The following is an 18,927-nucleotide window of genomic DNA, read 5'->3' on the forward strand; positions in this document are numbered from 1 at the left end:
AATGAATTCCCTAGCTTGGGCAGGGTATTTTTGGGTGAACCATTCTAAAACTTGGATTTGATTTAGGCTGGAGCCTATACTACTTATTGGGGATATATTACGCGTACAGTATAACAATGCTTTTAGAATGCTGATGGGACTGCCTAGCAGGTGCTCCGCATCGGGCATGTTCGTGGCTGCTCACACGGATGGTTTTCAGACTGTATCACGTAAAAATATAGTCTCATTACTACGTCGTGTGAGGTGTTGTAGTCCCAACAACATTCTAAAAGATTTTTTTTTTTATTTGGATGTTTTGAGTTGGGCAGCTGGTACCCTTTACTCTTCATTGGACTGGAGCGTCAAGCGCGCGAGAGGCGCACAGAGCTCTTAAAAACTAAACTAAAACTATATTTACATTTTTCTTACAACTAAGGTCGATGCCCCCTTTGAATTCACAAGCCTTAGGGGCTCATAGCAAAGAATTCAAAGGGGTCATCGAGCGGAATTTGTACAAAGTTTTGGACTTTATTTGAGGAAATATTTTTGTCCTGTGGGCTACAGTCTGAAGTTTTTGGCTTTTTTGGCCATTTTTTGATTTTAGAGTTACAGAGTACCCCAGGGGTACTGGGAACTATTTGTGGGCTACCTGGACCATCAGAAGTGCCGAGTAACAGAGGGGGGGATGAGCAGGTTTGAGAGGTGTTTATGGGATGGTTAGCGGGCGGTGATGATGATAAAGGTAAAGGAGTTGACGGTAAAGGTGAAGAGGTAGGAGGGGGGGAGGGTGAGTTGTGATTTTGGTTAGGAATTTGAGTGTGATGAGGTGTAGGGATTTGATTGTGAGTGACTGAGGGAGGAAGGCCAAGACACGCTCTGAGGAGTTCACCTTCCATACGAATATCCTCCTCGAAGGCTTTAGTGATTTCATCATCACTATCGCCAAGAGCGTGTCTGGGCCTCCTCTTCCGAAATGGAACCGAGGGGAGGGGGGTGTAGGTCATAGCATCCCTGATCAAAGGGTTGCCATGAACCACAGCCCCCTCATGGAGTCTCTTTGACAATGATTTAATGAAAAAGCGCACCGAGGGTATTTTGAGGTCCCTGTGAAGGTCAACATTTCTTATGTAACCAGGGCATCCAGTGGCTCTGCGTAGAAATTTGTTTTGGATTACCTGAAGCGATTTAAGTTTCTTCCTTGAGGCATGGGCGAAGACGGACGATGAATATGTAAATACTGGGCGGATACAAGTTTTGTAAAGAGTCAGCTTATTTTTGAGGGTCATTTTGCTTTTCTTATTCGTGAGAAGATTTAGTCTACCAGATATAAAGGCAGCACGATCCCGTACTGCCTTTATACGCTTGAAGAAATTTAGTTTTCGATCCAGGTGGACCCCAAGATATTTTGCCGAGGTTACCCACGGGATAGGTTGACCGAGCAGCTTAATGAACGGGTGCCTGTCCACCAGCTCCTGATACTTCTCTTTCCTGGAGAAAATTATGGCCTGACTTTTCCTCGGGTTGACCTCAATCCTCCAGCGACGGAACCAATCCCCAAGGGAATCGATCGCTCGCTGGAGGAGTTTAGTCAACCTCAAGGGGTGCGGAGACGACGCGAAAATCGCTGTGTCATCCGCAAACAGGGCACTCCAGGAATTTTGGGAAGATCATTGACAAAGAGGTTAAAAAGTGTGGGGGCAAGGACAGAGCCCTGAGGAACACCCGCACCCACCGGGTGCAGATTAGAGAGAGTCCCTTCAACACGATAGCGAAAGCCTCGACAGTTTAGGTAGTCACTGATAGTAAGGACTAACTGGTGTGCCACTCCTAGTTTGTAAAGCTTATAAATTAAGCCGTTGTGCCACACCTTGTCAAAGGCTTTCGCTATGTCCAAAAAGATGGCTGCAGTGGGTATTGGATGCCTCCAACCATGCATCCAGTAGAGAGTGTGCTCCACTATGCGGTGGATCTGATGTGCACAGGAGTGCCCCCGCCGAAAACCAAACTGTTCTTCGAGTAGTAAACCAGAAGAGTCTATGAATTGGGTCAGTCTCCTGAGCAGGACCCGCTCATAGAGCTTGCCCATTGTGCTCAGGAGGCTGATAGGGCGGTAACTTGAAGAGATATTAGAGGGTTTCCCCGGCTTGTGAATGCCAATTACATGGGCAGTTTTCCACGCCTGGGGAAAGTGAAAATTTTAAAAAGCAGTTTTGCAAATTAATGTTAGGAAAATAACTATTGTTTTGGGAAGGAGTTTATACGAGTATAGTCTATTAGGGAGCCTATCCTTACCAGGAGCCTTTCTGACTTTGAGGCCCTTTAATAGGGTTTCGACTTCGGAGGGTGCTATGGGGTCTATTGGATTTATAGTTGGATTTGGGAGAGGGCAGTAGGTTAGACTATTGACTTCGTTGTCAATTTGAGCTATATGATTTTGGTCGATAAAGAGAGTGCTTGGCGAGCATTGCTGTTCAAGGTCTGAATAAGCATTTTTTTTTTTTTGACTTGGATATTTTGAGTTGGGCAGCTGGTACCCTTGACTCTATATTTGACTGGAGCGTCAAGTGCGCGAGAGGCGCACTGAGCTCTTAAAACTAAAACTATATTTACATTTTACTTATAACTAAGGTCGATGCCCCCTTTGAATTCACAAGCCTTAGGGGCTCATAGCAAAGAATTCAAAGGGGTCATCGAGCGGAATCTGTACATAGTTTTGGACTTTATTTGAGGTGTCCTGTGGACTACAATATGGAGTTTTAGTCTTTTTTGGCCACTTTTTGATTTTAGTGTTGCCGAGTACCCTAGGAGTACCGGGAACTATTTTGGAGCTACCTGGACCATCAGAAGAGCCAAGTAATAGAGGGGGGGATGAGGAGGTTTGGGAGGTGTTAATGGGATGATTAGCGGGCAATGATGTTGAGAAAGGTAAAGGAGTTGATGATGAAAGTGAAAGTGAAGAGGTAGGAGGGGGGGAGGGTGAGTTGTGATTTGGGTTAGGATTATGAGTGGGATGAGGTGTAAGGATTTGATTATGAGTGACTGAGGGAGGGAGGCCAAGACGCGCTCTGAGGAGTTCACCTTCCATGCGAATATCCTCCTCGAAGGCTTTGGTGATTTCGTCATCACTATCGCCAAGAGCGTGTCTGGGCCTCCTCTTCCGGAATGGGACCGAGGGGAGGGGGGAGGGGGGTGTAGGTCATAGCATCCCTGATCAAAGGGTTGCCATGAACCACAGCCCCCTCGTGAAGTCTTTTTGATAATGATTTGATGAAAAACCGCACCGAGGGTACTTTGAGGTCCCTGTGCAAATCAATATTTCTGATGTAACCTGGACAACCTGTGGCTCTACGTAAAAATTTATTTTGGATAACCTGGAGCGAATAAAGTTTCTTTTTTGAGGCATGGGCGAAAACAGACGATGAATAGGTGAATACAGGGCGGATACAAGTTTTATAAAGAGTTAGTTTGTTTTTAAGGGACATTTTACTTTTGGTATTGGTGAGGATATTTAGTCTTCCAGATATAAAGGCAGCACGATCCCGTACTGCCTTTATATGCTTGAAGAAGTTGAGTTTACGGTCTAGGTGGACCCCAAGGTATTTAGCCGAGGCTACCCACGGGATAGGCTGGCCAAGCAGCTTGATAGACGGGTGCCTGTCCACCAGCTCCTGATACTTCCCTTTCCTGGAGAGTCTGAATAAGCAACCAACGGCTCTGGTTTATATAGGGAAATATCCCGCCGTAGGTACTTTTTCACTAACTAGTGGGTGTTACATGGAGAGTCAGTTTTATTTATTTCGGCCATTCACATTAATTATTAAAAACAGTGATTCTAGACTTAAAACTAGGTACATAACATTCCACACGATTCATTAACATGATATAACCGACCACCGACCGGTCTGGCCTGGTGGGTAGTGACCCTGCCTGTGAAGCCGATGGTCCCGGGTTCGAATCCTGGTAAGGGCATTTATTTGTATGATGATACAGATATTTGTTCCTGAGTCATGGTTGTTTTCTATGTATTTAAGTATTTATATATTATATAAATCGTTGTCTGAGTACCCACAACACATGCCTTCTTGAGCTTACCGTGGGGCTTAGTCAATTTGTGTAAAAAAAAATTGTCCTATATATAATATTTATTTATTTATTTATATAAACACACAAAAGTAAAATGATTCAGAACTTAAACGTAAAACCAAGATTAAACTAAAACATGCATGATTCAGAGCTATATACGACAATTTCCCCCACGTGTGTCAACACCGTCTGCATGTGAGGAGTATATGGGTATAAGCCTGGAAACTGGGCGGCGGACGTCACCTGCGCGGGTGCGAACCATGGCCACTATTACATGGCCATCCGGGCCGGGAAAGAGCTGGGCGATTACGCCTCTGGGCCACGTTCCTCGTGGCATGGAGCTATCCGCTACGATGACTACGTCACCTTCATGCAGTTTCTTTACGTTCTGATGAGCACCGGGTCTGGGGAGGAGGCTGGGTCGGTATTCCCGCTTCCAGCGCCTCCAAAAATGGTCGTTTAGCGTTTGCGCTGTTTTCCACGAAGAGAGTGACATACTTAGTTGCGTCTGTAAAGACGCCCAGTGGCGACATGGAGCTCGATCGACCGATAAGAAAGTGATTCGGCGTCAGGGATTCGATGTCTAAGTCTGGATTCACTGGTGTCAGCGGTCTAGAATTGACTTTTTTTTTTCTTGAATAGGACTTTTTAAGCCGAGCCCCGTTTGGGCTCTTATGCTTAATATCGGATAAGTGCATGTGCCCTTAAGGCATAGCAAATTATTTACCTTAAATCTAACTTATCAACTAAATGTGACAAGGTTCGAGGTTCGAGAACTCGAACGGGTCACTTTCTTCCCACGCAGGAGAAGTAGCTGGAATAGAAGCAGCGACAGCAGTTCCAGAGGTAACATTAGCTATTTTCTTGAGTACAGGCGACGGACAAGAGCGCCGAACCATTTTGGGTCGGTACAATGTTCGCGGTAGTAGGGGTTTGCCACCTGGCATCAGTGGTGGGGGCGGATCTGAGGGATAGGATGTTGGTGATAGGGATGTGACGGCAGTGGTGGTGAGAGGAAGAGGGAGAGGCCGGGTTACCTCCACCGAGGGGTCGGCAGAGGCCCCCCCCCACCCCATCCCCCCCCCCCCCCTCACACCACTCCGTTTAATGTTTCGGAGGTCGCTAATTATTTGCTCCTCTACCTCCTGGGCCTTAGTTATTTCGTCGTCGCTGTCAATGAGGACATTCTTAGGTCTTCTTTTATATCTATTTGCGGCTCTGATTCTAACAATAACGTATGTAGAACTTCTTCGTGGGGTGCTCTTTCTTTCAGTACTACTTTTAGTGCGGTTTTTACGCTGCCCACGAGCCGTTCCCAGGCACCGCCAGCGGAGGGGTTGCCGGGTGGAATTTTCTTCCATTGTATGGCTCGCTCGGTCAAAAAGGGCTTGAGACTGTCGGGCAGCGTCTTTTTGGCCTCTGCTAGTTCTCGTTCCGCGCAGTAGAAGTTGGTGGCGTTTTCGGAATAGAGAACTGTAATAGGCGTGCCGCGTCGCGCTATCATTCGGCGTAGCGAAAGAATCATGGAGGATGCCGAAAGTGAGGCGGCAAGCTCCAGATGTACAGCGCGTGTCGTGAGGCATGTGTATAAGACGCCCCATCTTTTCTCGCGGCGGCGGCCTATAGTTACTTATATGCATAGGGCCAAACAGGTCTACGGTTGCAGCGGTAAATGGCGGTTGATTCGCTTTGAGCCTTTCTGGCGGTAGGTCGCCTACGGGAACCTTGAGTGGTGTTCCCTTGTAGGTTCTGCACCATTGGCACTTATACGTTATATAGCGAATGCTACCGCGCAGCCCCATAATGTAGTACCTTTGTTTCAACTCGTTGATGACGGTCGCGTGGTTGCCGTGATTGAAAAGAGCATGAAAATGGTGTATTAGTAACTTGACGAAATCTTCTTTCGCATGCAAGACAGGTATGTGCATGTCTTTGTCGATTCTAGCATTTAGTACGACGATTCCGTTTTTGTCAAGTTGTACAGCTATTTTGTGTAGCGGAGATTTCGTCGGGAGTGGCCGCCCAGTTTTCAGCAGCTTGATTTCCTCTGGAAATGCAGCATGTTGACTCCGTCGAATTAGCAATATCTCTGCTAAATTTAAATGCCCCTTATTTATCTCTATACCTGTTTTCTTAGATAGCAATGAGGCTTTAAAAACCTCGGCGGCAACCAGAACACTAGCGGTGGCGCGAACTAACCGTACGAACTTTGAGAACCTACATACCTCCGGCAGGTACTCAAACTTATTTTTCGCGACACCTACTGAGCACACGAGTCTACTAACGCATTCTTCGCCCGTATCGGCGACGGGCGTGGGCGCTTTCTCGGTTGGCCAATGCTCTTCGGGTTTACGTATAAAATCGGGCCCTATGAACCACCGGTGGTTCACTCCGAAATGCGCAGGTATACCTCGAGTCGCGTCGTCAGCCACGTTAGCTGCACTAGGCACCCAGTGCCAATTGGCGGGGGTGGTAGTGTTCTCGATTTCTGCTAACCTATGTGCTACGAACGTTTTATACCTACGTGGGTCCGAACGTATCCACGTGAGCGCCGTTTTAGAGTCAGACCAAAAATACTTGTCCTTTATTACATAGTCTGACTCCTTGACTACAGTTTCCGCTGATCTAGTAGCTAGTAGGTACGCAGCTCTGCAATTCCATCCTAGGAATTGTCGCGTTGTCGAAGTAGTGGCGGGAGGTTTTACGGAGAAATTCATATACTGTAAGGAGTTAGGATTGATAGCAGTTGTCCTGGTTGCGGGAGTACCAAGGCGATTTTAGGAAGCGCCTTAGTAGTTTATTTTGTAGTGTTTGAAGCGGTTGAAGTTTGTCCCCGAGAAAGGTGAAAGTGGGGCAGGCATATGAGAAGATGGGTCTGATAACTGTTTTATATAGGTGTATTTTATTATGTGTGGAGAGTTTTTATTTATCATAGGGCCCAATCTGCCTGTGACAAATTGGGCCTTGACTTTTACGTTATTGAGGTGAGGTCTAAATGTGAGGCGTTGGTCCAGGGTGACTAAAACTCGGGTCCTTCGAGCCCGGTCATTTATAAGGCGTGCGTGGGGATATGACTACTATTTTTTTTTAATTATATATTTTTTCTTATAGGTGTAGTGCCGGATGTGGAAAAGCAGGTCGTCCGGTGCGGATTTGTTATCTTTCTACACCCTATTGGGAGAGTGTGAGGGGTCTCGACCGCATTCCTGCTTCGGAGACTGTCTCTTTTCGCGCCCCATCCTCGTGGGGCGGTCTTCCGTCGTCATTGTATGGACGACTGTGCGATCCGGTGTGGGTGAGCTTTATCGCTATCGGCCGTTATCGAACCTCATGACCAGTAGCTTGGTGATACCGTTTGAACGGGGATTCGGTGTATTAGTAACTTGACGAAATCTTCTTTCGCATGCAAGACAGGTATGTGCATGTCTTTGTCGATTCTAGCATTTAGTACGACGATTCCGTTTTTGTCAAGTTGTACAGCTATTTTGTGTAGCGGAGATTTCGTCGGGAGTGGCCGCCCAGTTTTCAGCAGCTTGATTTCCTCTGGAAATGCAGCATGTTGACTCCGTCGAATTAGCAATATCTCTGCTAAATTTAAATGCCCCTTATTTATCTCTATACCTGTTTTCTTAGATAGCAATGAGGCTTTAAAAACCTCGGCGGCAACCAGAACACTAGCGGTGGCGCGAACTAACCGTACGAACTTTGAGAACCTACATACCTCCGGCAGGTACTCAAACTTATTTTTCGCGACACCTACTGAGCACACGAGTCTACTAACGCATTCTTCGCCCGTATCGGCGACGGGCGTGGGCGCTTTCTCGGTTGGCCAATGCTCTTCGGGTTTACGTATAAAATCGGGCCCTATGAACCACCGGTGGTTCACTCCGAAATGCGCAGGTATACCTCGAGTCGCGTCGTCAGCCACGTTAGCTGCACTAGGCACCCAGTGCCAATTGGCGGGGGTGGTAGTGTTCTCGATTTCTGCTAACCTATGTGCTACGAACGTTTTATACCTACGTGGGTCCGAACGTATCCACGTGAGCGCCGTTTTAGAGTCAGACCAAAAATACTTGTCCTTTATTACATAGTCTGACTCCTTGACTACAGTTTCCGCTGATCTAGTAGCTAGTAGGTACGCAGCTCTGCAATTCCATCCTAGGAATTGTCGCGTTGTCGAAGTAGTGGCGGGAGGTTTTACGGAGAAATTCATATACTGTAAGGAGTTAGGATTGATAGCAGTTGTCCTGGTTGCGGGAGTACCAAGGCGATTTTAGGAAGCGCCTTAGTAGTTTATTTTGTAGTGTTTGAAGCGGTTGAAGTTTGTCCCCGAGAAAGGTGAAAGTGGGGCAGGCATATGAGAAGATGGGTCTGATAACTGTTTTATATAGGTGTATTTTATTATGTGTGGAGAGTTTTTATTTATCATAGGGCCCAATCTGCCTGTGACAAATTGGGCCTTGACTTTTACGTTATTGAGGTGAGGTCTAAATGTGAGGCGTTGGTCCAGGGTGACTAAAACTCGGGTCCTTCGAGCCCGGTCATTTATAAGGCGTGCGTGGGGATATGACTACTATTTTTTTTTAATTATATATTTTTTCTTATAGGTGTAGTGCCGGATGTGGAAAAGCAGGTCGTCCGGTGCGGATTTGTTATCTTTCTACACCCTATTGGGAGAGTGTGAGGGGTCTCGACCGCATTCCTGCTTCGGAGACTGTCTCTTTTCGCGCCCCATCCTCGTGGGGCGGTCTTCCGTCGTCATTGTATGGACGACTGTGCGATCCGGTGTGGGTGAGCTTTATCGCTATCGGCCGTTATCGAACCTCATGACCAGTAGCTTGGTGATACCGTTTGAACGGGGATTCTAAATGCGTTCACCGCCAGGCAGGTTGGGAAGAGATTCCTTACAGGGATAAGTTCGCCTTTGTACCTATATTTCTGTAAATATTATGTAAACCTGTGTTGTGTACAATAAAGTGATTACTACTACTACTACTATTAGGTCTATAGCTGAGCGTAGACTTTTTTCTGTTCGAATATAAGAAGACGCAAAAGAGAGGTCAAAAGCTGGTTGGGTAGATGGTGGTGTTGCAACTTGATTTTGGCGGGGATCCGATTTGATGTTACCTCTCCTGCAGGTTTTTAAGAGGGGGGGCTGCTGGGCAAATCGATGCGTTTGCCGAGTGGTCACCGCCGCATAACACACAGATGGTTATGAAGTTGCCTGTGCTAGGATCCTTTTGCCTGTCACATTCGGAGGTGATTGCCTGGGCATTTTACGCATCTGGGAGTCCTTTTGCAATACTTCGCTGTGTGACCATATCTTTGACATCTTTGACATTGGGCCACTCTCCTGCTTTTATGTGGGGGTTCTATTTTTAGACCGCTGAGGCCACAAACGTGTTGTATATCGAAGACCTTTTTACCCTTTAGGTAGGTTCCTGTCTAACACTACCAAAACGGCATTGAAGGGTTCTCTCTTGTCTTTAGGACCTTTGGTCATACGGGTCACCTCTTGTACAGGTAGATTTTGATTCAACAGGTCTTCTTTTATGTCGGCGGGGTCCATGGCAACTGGCAGGCCGAGAATAACAACTCTTAACTTCTTTTGCTTCCCCGTGGGGTAGGTGTTATACCCTGTTTGTAATAGTTTCGTCCAGCCCCTGAATTGGTCAGGGGTCTGGGTTTCTAAGTATAGGACAGCTTCGTTTGTGTATTTGCAAATACCTGGGTGTGCGCGATGGAATCCGAGATTCCTTCTGGCGGCTTCCTTAGACACGGCTGGCCATCTGTTAGGATCCTCTATTACTATGAAGGGGGGGGGGGGGGCTCTTCTTCCTATTTGGTTTGCCCTCGGTGTCAGTCACCTCCTCTTCTGAATAGTCTTCAATGTCATCATCGTCATCTTCGTCGTAGACCAGTTCCATCACCTGGGAGCCTGGATTTTGAATAGGGGTTGGGGTGGGGGTGGGCTTCGCAGGAGAATGGTTTGAATGGGGTCTTGGCGTTTCGCACTGCGGAAGGTGTGCAAAGCTGTTTTGCGAAATTGATATCGTATTTTGGGGTTTGAATGAGGGGGGGGGGGAGTCGTGGTAGGCGAAGATCTCTTCCTCCTATTTTTTTTTTGTTTTACACGCTCATATTCGTCCTCGGATTGTACCGAGGTGTATTCTCTATCCGAGTTACTGTCTGTATTGTAATAGCTGGTCTCTGGCAATTATTTCATTTGAACGGCTGTTGACCTTTGCGTTAGTTATTATTTTGAAGATTTCCTCAGTTTGAGGGGAACGCGATCTCGAACGAGGGGTGTGGAATTTACTCTATGAGGGTGTGGTCTGGAGGACGCGCTACCGCGGCTCGGCGTGAGTGAGTGCGAGCGAGCTCGGTGGCCGCCGCGGGAACGCGCCTCAATGTCGCGTCGTCTGTGATCTGAGTCTGGGTAACTTTCTGTCGTAGTTTGAGAGTTTAAGTTTTGAGTGGGTGCAACCCTACCTTTATTGACTGCTGTGACGTCGCTGGTGTTGACTCCTGGTTTCAGGGGCCGCCGCCCCTGTGGGGCCGTTGAGGGCTGATGGGGGGCCGCCGCGGGGGCTCCGGAGTGATGAGCGACATTGGTTTCAGCCGCTAGGTTAGCCTTGTATTCAAGCCACTGCTCGTGTAGATGCGGACAGTAAAACTCCACGAAGCCGTCCATAACTTCTGTTTTCGACATCTTGCTCGCTCGCTCTCCCCCAGTATCCTGTACCTGGGGGATGGGGTGATGGGGGGGGGGGGGGGGAAGGGGGGACACACTGAAAACACTATGATTCTAATTTATAACACTTATTTTGAAACACTCAGCAATTTGCTCTGATTTGAGTCACTATCTCGTTATAATTATGCACGGTCCAACAAAAACACTGTAATCCAGTACGCGGAGCTAGGCTCGACGCGGCGATGGTGCGAACACTAAAATCCAGCACGGGGAGCCAGGCTCAACGCGGCGGTGATACGAACGGCACTTAGTAAGTACGAGCGGGGCGCGCGTGCGCGCGGCGCGGCGTCCGGAGCGAAAATCTCTGAATTAGCAATTTTTTTTTTTGATCTGTGCTCTACAGCATTCTCACGAATGTGGCTGGAGGTCGTGACTGCGGTTGGGAGGACTCCTTTTTGGGCCTCCCGAACCGCCGATAAAAGGCTATGTTTGAATTCGCGGGCACTCGGTGGCGCGCGGGCGCTGCGAGGCAGTGTGGGGGTGTGTCTGGAATTTACCTATTTGTCTTTTGATAAGTGTAGAGTGTAGTGTGTTGTCAGCTACTCGGTGCGGATGCACCGAGTAGCGACGTGTCGTGGTGGAGTTAGGGTTGCCATATCGAAAGGCGCTATTATCGGGAAACAATAGAAATTTTTCGGGATTTTGGGACTTAAGTCGGGAAAAAAAAAACATTCAAATTAAAGTAATTGTATTAAAAACAACGATATTTTACATTATTGGCACTACGTCAGCTCGCTCGCTCGACGACAGTTCGGAGCTTGAAATTATTGTTATAAAACGTGAAGCTGTTTTTCGGGACAGTTTACACTTTGTCGGGAATCGGGAACACATGCTAAAAATCGGGAGAATCCCGCCAAATCCCGACCATCTGGCAACCCTAGGTGGAGTGTATCTGTGTCTCGCGGTGGTCGGCCTCGTCGACGGCGACGAGGTCGGGTGTGGAAGTCTACAGTAGAGTCATTTGTCGTGTCCTGTCTCTGTCTTGTCCATTTTTGTATTGTTTCAGTCATGTAGTCTGTCGTGTCGTTTAGGACGTCCTTTGGGCGGCGAATCGCGCTGCCCTTAGGTTTCCGTCTGTTAGTCGGTGTTGCTGTCATTGTCGTCGTTTGTCTGTCCGTTTGTGTGATTGAGGGAGTAAGGGAGGGTCCGAGTGTGTCCTCCTCTAACTCGTCGTCTTGTGGTAGGGGGGGCCGGGGAATGGCGGGTCGTGGGGTGACTTTGGGTGGATCGGGTTTTGGGTGCGTTTGATAGTTTACGGACTGTTGGACGAGTGGGTTTGGGTGGTGGGGGGCGTTATCGAAGTAGTGACGGGAGGCTTTGCGTAGGAAATCATATACAGTGGGAAGCTGGGATTGAAAGTGGTTGTCTGTGTTTCGTGAGTACCAGGGCGCTTTTAAGAAGCGCCTTAGCAACTTGTTTTGTAATGTTTGGAGTGGTTGTAATCTTTGTTCCCCTAGGAAGGTGAAGGTAGGACAGGCGTAAGAGAAAATGGGACGGATGACGGTTTTGTATAGGTGTAGTTTGTTTAGTGTAGTGAGTTTACTGTTTTTGTTTATCATGGGACCCAGTCTGCCAGTGACAAACTGGGCCTTGGCTTTTACATTACTAATGTGCTGTCTAAAAGTGAGTCTCTGGTCCAGTGTGAGACCAAGGTATTTTACCTTGGTGTCAAACGGGATGGGTTTGTTGTGGAGTGTAAAGTTTGGCATGTTGGGTGTAGTGGTAGCTGTTGGGTGGAATAGAATGGCGGCACTCTTCTCCGGATTCACTTCGATCCTCCAGAGCTTGCACCACTCCCCGAGGGAAGCGATGGCGATCTGGAGGTTCCTGTAAATCGCGGAGAGAGTGGTGTGGGTGTAGTAGATTGCTGTGTCGTCGGCAAATAAGGCTAGGTGTACTGGGGGTGTGTTGGGGATGTCGTTGGTGAAGAGGGAGTACAGGATTGGGGATAGTGCTGATCCCTGGGGAACCCCTGCTCGGATGGGGTGCGGGGCCGAGAGCGATTTTTCTATTCGGTAACGGAATTGGCGGTTCGACAGAAAGTCTCCCACGAGATGTAGGAGACGGTCTGACATGCCTAGTTGGTATAGTTTATATACCAGACCAGAATGCCAGACCCTGTCGAACGCCTTCGCCACGTCTAGAAATATCGCCCCGGTCTTGAGGCCCCCCAACCGAGAAAAGCCGTCCAGGATATGCTCAACAATCCTGTGGACCTGGTGTACACAGGAGTGTCTGGACCGGAATCCAAACTGCTCCTGTATGAGGATATCCTCCTCATGACACCAGGTCTGGATGCGAGCCAGGACGACTTTCTCGAAGAGCTTCCCTAGGGTGCTCAGCAGGCTGATGGGTCTGTAAGAGGATGGTTCGGTCCTAGGTTTCCCCGGTTTGGGGATGCCTATGACCGTTGCGGTTTTCCATGGCCCTGGGAAGTGACTATTTATTTGTTAGGGCTGAGTTAAAGATGTCGCGTATTAGTTCGACGTGAGACCCAGGAAGCATTTTTATGAGTCTGTTTGGAATGCCATCGGGGCCGGGTGCTTTCCTGGGTCTCAGCTGTCTGATATAATGGATAAGGTCTTCAATGGTGACTGGGCGAATGGGGGGATCTTTTGGGGGGGAGGACAGGAGGTTTGATACAGTGGTTTCGACATGGGAGATGTGGTTGTGATCGACTAGTTTTGTGTTTGGGGAGCATTGGTTTTCTAGGCTCTTTGCCAGGCACTCAGCTTTCTCCTCGTCCTCAAATGCGGGTGTGGGACAGTCAGGTCTGTTGAGCGGGGGGATGGTGGTGACTACATCTGCCTTGAAATAATTCGCCAGCCTCCAGTAGGCCTGGTGGCTGGGCGAAATATTTCCTAGGAGCTCGTCGAATTCGCTCGCCCGGAAAGCGGCGATGCCCTCCTTGACTTGCCTTTGAAGGCCCCTCAGGAGTCGCCGGTTCTCGGGCGAGGGAAATCGGGAGTAGGCTCGTAGGGCAGTGTTTTTTCTATCCAGCAGTCTCCTCAAGCTGTCAGGGAGGGGCCGGCGACGAGAGTCGTCGTCCGGCACCTCTGCTGAGGCATCTCTGATAACAGAGGAGAGGTGACTGCTGTATAGGTTTATTGCGTCTTCTGTCTGAGTCTTAGTCATGGAGGGGGATGTGGGAATGTGGGTGAGGGGCTTCTTGAGACCTAGATCCACCTTCCTCCAATCTATTTTGGTTCTAGTGCTTTGGGGGTTGCTGGGGTCTGGGCCTAGTCTCAGGATGACCGGTCTGTGGTCTGAGTCCAGTTCGTGGTGTACTTCTATGGAGTGGAGGGAGAGGGAGATGTTTTTCAGCAATGTGATGTCTAGGATATCCGGTCTATGGGTGACTATGTTGGGGAAGTGGGTGGGTTCGAGGGGAGAGATGAGATCGAAGGGTATTGTGTTGTTTAGTGATGGGTAGGACATCAATTTAAAATGAGTTTGTATGAGTACCTCATTTTCTAAAATGAGGTGTTACAATGTCTTACTTCAAATGAGGTGAGGTACTAGCATATTTTCAGCGTCGACTATTCCATTAACTCCAACGGCAACAAAAATATTTGATGTAGGTATATACATATTTATGTATTCATCACTTCCTTTATAAATAAATAAGTAGTAATATTTCATTGGAGTGCAATTCTGGAGGTTAAGAATAGAACTTTTAGGAGAAAGATAATTTTAGAATCAAACTAAGAACATAAAGTACCTAACTTAATTTGCTGCTTTTATGAAACTTGTTCTAATGTAGCTCTTTTTTATTGTTAGATTGTTTAGACCTCCTTGCTACTTGATATAATTTTAAGTATAATAATCACTAGCGACCCGTCGCACGGGTTAGCAAATTATACACCTAAACCTTCCTCAAGAATCACTCTGATAGGTGAAAACCACATGAAAATCCGTCCAGTAGTTTTTAAGTTTATCGCGAACATACAAACAAACCCACAAACAGACAGACGCGGCGGGGGACTTTGTTTTATAATATGTAGTGATATATTTCATAAGTACCTATTAACCATAAAACTACCACAATTTTTAACAAACTAAGGAGAACAAATTCAATATTTTCACAATCATTATTATATAGAAGTGACTAACTTACCACCTATAATTTAACAGTAATGTCATCAATATGATAATAAACATAAACAAAGCACCATTCGAGCCGGCCGCACCGTCTACATTTACACTTCATTTTTTCATGCAAAAGGCACCAAGGAAGATCCGCGGGTATATTTACTGGCGAAAACTATGTCCATATTTTGTTATGATTATAAGAATTATTACTAGGTATTAGGTATTAGAGAACTAAAATTAGCTCTAGAGAACTAGAACGAAGTACGGACACTACGGACAAAATAAATATAAATATGTCATAATCATAACTTGTCAGTTCGAAGACGTTTACAAAGAATGTTAATAAAAAGTATTGCAAATTCAAATCGGTATAATTTACATCTACATGTTTATTTTACCTATGCAAGTTATACTTACTTTTTATTTAATAAACTTGAAACTTATTGAAATTATCATAAATTGTGTACGCTACCGTATTATATTTCAATAATATTTTAGTCACTTAAAGGATTTCTGTTTCTAACCAAGCTTCGTAAATGCCCGCCTGGTATACAGAGGGCGTACCGCGAACCAAGTTCGTCATGTTGCCTCCCTGTCACACTTACGTACGAATTTACAAGTGCGACAGAGAAGCAACACGTCGAAATTCGTTTTGAAGATTGATTTATCGCGCCATTTTGACACGTAAGTTAGGATCAAAAAGGCGTAAGATGTATGAAAGCTTGCAGCGCTTACGCTTGTTGTCTTTCGTGTTTAATTTTTAACGTATTTTCGGTGGTGACGCGAGGCGATATTGAAGTACGGCGCGTGTCTGTCTCACTCCCTCTTTGGATATTTCTAATTCGTTGTTTCATTTTGAGGTATTCATGTCACAAAGAGCCGGTGAGCGGTACAAACTCAACGCTTTTCTCGGTGGACCTTTTGTCGTTGCAATAAGGTTTGTAGTTCGGCAGTTGACAGTGTGGACCATTACGTCCATTACTCGTTTCTTCATTTGAGTTTCGAGTGTCGGCGAGCGGGTGAGGGGTGAGCACCTCGAGCGCCTCGCGCGATCCAGGGACTCTTTTGCGAGGTTATGAGGAACGTATGAGTTTTCAGGGTCGCGAGTGAAATTGAAAGGATAAGAGTTTTTTGAAATTTGAAGTGTGTGAATGATTTGTGTGGCAAGAGGTGTTTGTGATGCGCGCGAGTAAATGAGTAAAATGAATAGAGGTGTGATGTAAGACATTTTTGCGGTATGAAGTACTGAGACAAATTAACAAAATGAGCGGTACAAATGAGGTGCCTCACGAGTGAGCGACTCAACACTAGTGTTGTTCAGCATAAGGTGGTATAGCCTGTTCCCGTTTCTGTTGGAGGCTACACAGTTCCAAGAAGTGTGCTTGCTGTTGAGGTCTCCGGCCAAGATGACCGAAGGCCCCAGGTCAGCAAGCAACTTCAGGTCCTCATGTAGGAGCTCCTTTCCGGGGGACAGGTAGGCTGAGACTATGGTTATTTGTTGGTGACCGTGGGGGGAAATACGACATATGGAGGCTTCAATGTTTTGGAGGGGGGGAGGATCGAGTGGAATGCAATGAAGTTGTCGTTTATAATAGATCATTGTGCCACCGAGGTTGCGGTCAGTTCTGTCATTACGAGTTAGTGCGAACCCCGGTAGCACGAAGGATCTAGTCGCTGGCTTTAAGAAGGATTCCTGGATGAGTATGAGATCGATATTATGCTTTGAGAGGAAGGTTTTTATTTCGTCCTTCTTGCCCTTAATGCCATTCGCGTTAAAAGTGGCTATGCATAACGATTTTGGTTTTATTTTTTGATTTGTGCTATCCATTAAGGGCAAGAGGGACGTTGGCCGTTGAATGTTGCCATCTCTCTCTCATACTCGTCCAGTATGAGAAGAGTCTGCCGACCGTCGGCGACAGCGAGCCTGGCCTCGATCTCGAGTAAGCGCGCGCGGAATGCGCGCGCTCTGTCGAGCATCGGGCTGCTGCTGTCACCCCCGACCGGCAATTGTTGGTGGGTTTTTGGGGTCAAAATGTTCTGTTGGGGAACCCAGGCTGGTTGATATCGGGGCGTTGGGAGGGGGCGGATCGTAGGGGTTGGCAGGAGAGTGGTCCGTGCTGCCGCCTGTGAATAGGAGCCGGCTTTTGGTTGATATTGAGGGGGGGGAGGAGGGTGGAGCGAAGGGGGTTGGTTTCTAGAGGGGGCAGGATGGATCTTGGGGGTTTTAGTTGGTGAGGGTCTTTGCGCGTTTGGGCATCCCCTGAAGCTGGCTGGGTGCGTACCTACCGTGCCGCAGAGCGAGCACCCCACCGGGTCACCTTCCTGTCTGTCACAGTCCCAAGACAGGTGGTGCCCCGGGCACTTTACGCATCTAGGAGGCGCAGTGCACACCCTCTGGGTGTGGCCTCTACCTTGGCACCTGAAGCACTGCACCTCCCAGTCGTGGGTCCTGGGGTACTCTGCTCTGACGCCCTGCAGGAAGCAAACCTCTTTGATTTTAAAGATGTCCTCTTGGTTCGCGTTTTTTATAATCTTGACCAAGACCATGTCATATTGTCCTTTTTTCCTATTATGCAGGCGATGTACTTCCGCGACTTCTATACCCTTTTCCCGGAGGTCCCTCTTTATGTCATCCGAAGGGAATTCCTTCCTTCCTTCCTTCCTTCCTTCGGAATTCCCTTCAGGATGACTCGGAAGAAGCATTCCTCCGGGAAACGGTCGCGAACTTTTAGGATCTCCATCTCGTCCAGGAGTCGGATGACAGCCCTGTAGTCATCCGTACCCTTGACCGAGATTTTGATACCCTCTGCCACATTCGTCCCAGTAATGTGTATGCCCCTTTGGGCTAGAATGGATCTGATGGTCTGGTATTTTGATTTATCCTGAATTGCGGTCTTGGGATGGAAGGGGGGTAGAGGGGGTCTTGTGTGCCGGAGGTTGTTGTGATGTCGGGGCTTTTTTAATGGGGTTTGGAGGTCTTTGGAGGTTGTTTGTGACAAGTTTGGCGGTCTTGGGGGTGGGCGGGGGGGAGTTTCCCTCTGAGTCGAGTTTTTCGAATGCTCGCTTAGATTTACGGTGTTTCTTCTTTTTAAGGGAGTCTGTGGATTGCCATGTACCACCGTCTGTCTCCATGTCCGCGTCGTTTACGTCCTTTTTTGCGTCGTCAGTTTTGTAAGTGTCACTGTCACTACTTTGTCTAAAAGGGGATCGGGAGCAACTCCTCTCCCTTGTAACTCTATTTTTGGCCCTACGTGGGCCAGTATACCCCGGTTTCCCCTCCGTGGGCGGGCCCACTCGCGCCACCGCGCCCTCAGCCAATCCCGGCTCAGGCAAGATGGCGGCGCGCGCGGCGGCGGGCGCGGGCACGCCCACTGTGGGCGGGGCTGGGCTAGCCGCCATCTTGGCGGGGGCCATCGCGGCGGCCGCCGAGCCCCGTCCGCTATTCTCGGAAATGGCCGGGCTATTTATAGACTTGTCGTTTTGTGGTTTTAGTTCGATGCCTAACTTTTTACAGCTGTTTTTGAAGAAGGCATCGAACTTCTCCACGTGAGCTTCGTCTATCTGACGCAGATATTCCCCGAATAGCTCCATCAGAGTGATGCCGTCGAGCTTGCGGGGACTATCTGCGGCAGAGTCAATGTCAGTCTTGTCCATGTTTGTGGTATCTCTCGGTGTACCTAAGCTAAGTGTATTCGAGCCGCCCTGGGACGGCTCGAGTTGTGTACTTACAATTGTCGTCTCTCTTGGCTCGTTGACGTAGTTTATGATACCATCTCCTAGCCGGAGCGGCACTGAGTCCAATAAAACCTCAATCCTGTGATATAGCACTGTAATCCGAATAGGCCGGGCGCACCATGCAGATAGCCGTAATCGTACCGAGGCTTAGCGTACCGAGTGGCGCGTGCGAGCGGCAGCGCGATCAGAGCGAGAATGTCTGAATTAGCAACCAACGGCTCGGGTTTATATGGGGAAATATCCCGCCGTAGGTACTTTTTCACTAACTAGTGGGTGTTACATGG

This window comes from Cydia fagiglandana, chromosome 24, assembly GCF_963556715.1.
Source record: "Cydia fagiglandana chromosome 24, ilCydFagi1.1, whole genome shotgun sequence".
NCBI lineage: Eukaryota > Metazoa > Arthropoda > Insecta > Lepidoptera > Tortricidae > Cydia > Cydia fagiglandana.